Source organism: Camelus ferus, chromosome 1 (assembly GCF_009834535.1).
Source record: "Camelus ferus isolate YT-003-E chromosome 1, BCGSAC_Cfer_1.0, whole genome shotgun sequence".
NCBI classification, from domain to species: Eukaryota; Metazoa; Chordata; class Mammalia; order Artiodactyla; family Camelidae; genus Camelus; species Camelus ferus.
Window position 1 is genome coordinate 83,762,633 of NC_045696.1, and position 1,240 is coordinate 83,763,872.

The window sequence follows — 1,240 nt, forward strand, 5'->3', positions numbered from 1 at the left end:
AGCTATAAAAAGCAAGTGGTAAATCTTTTAAAGTATGTGATTCCTTATTAGTTTCTGATCTTATACCATTTTCAGTTCTTTTTCAAAAAAGGAAAAATTTCAAGAGGCACCAGTGTGTATTAATGAAATTATAAAATGCTTTTCCCAGTCTGTTCTTATTTTCCTTATCTCTTTCTCTACTTGGACTGGCACGTGAGTTTCTTTCCCCTTTTCTAAAGAAAGAGCTAAGACTTTTTATTTTATTTGAGCTAGTTCTGGGGGAAGGAAAGAGAGAGGTAAGAGTGTCATGTGTGCACACATACAAAATAAACAAAACACTATTAAATCTTTCCCAGAAAGCGAATACAACAGTCACAAACCATCCTATAAGTTGTAGGGCCATTTCAGCTAATGTTTGGAGAACTGATCAGCCAGAGCTGATCTACATTGATGAGATGAGCAGAAATAAAATGTCACTTGTATTCATCTTGCCAATTAATCTGTGACTTTTGGTGTAACCCGTAAGTCAAAGGATTTGGTACCAGTGACATAATCAGAAGGGGGAAAGGGGGGCATGTTTATTAGGGACAAGTAGAGTGGAGCACAAAAAAGCTCTATTAGTACACATGTAATGACTGGATATTCGTAAGAGGAACTGAAAAAGATCTAGGAGTAAGAGTATAATCTGAGCCACGTGGAAGTCACAGCGATGCACTGGGCTAAAGGAAAATGACTGACGCTGACTGAAGGGCTTCACAGTGTGTGGAGTGTGTGAAAAGGACCCACCCGTTAAGGGTGATGGAATTCCCTTCTTACAACGGAACAATTTTGTTCTCCTGGAACATCTGATGTAGTTTAACTGCTTTGAGTTCTTTGTTTTCTTTCTGGTTCTCATTACATTGTGGTACATGATACAATGGCACGTTGAACAGCCATTAAAAAAAAATAAGGTCTATTTCTACTCTTGATTTACCTTGGCTTCTCTTGTACTATCTGTTCCTAGCTTCCTTCTTATCATTCTGGTTACTCTTCCCCAACCTCTTTTTGCAGGTTTCTTTTCCTATGTCTGCCTCCAGAATACTAGTGTTCTTCAACTTCTGTCTGGGAGCCTTTTCTCTCGAGTCCTCTTCTCTCTCACACCTTAGACTGCTCTCCCAATCCATCCCCTCGACCTAGCTTTCTATGAGCCATCCTACCTCAAAGTTATCATTTTCAAAGCCAAATTTGCCTTCTTTCCTTCCTAAAGCCTACTTGTCTCTCT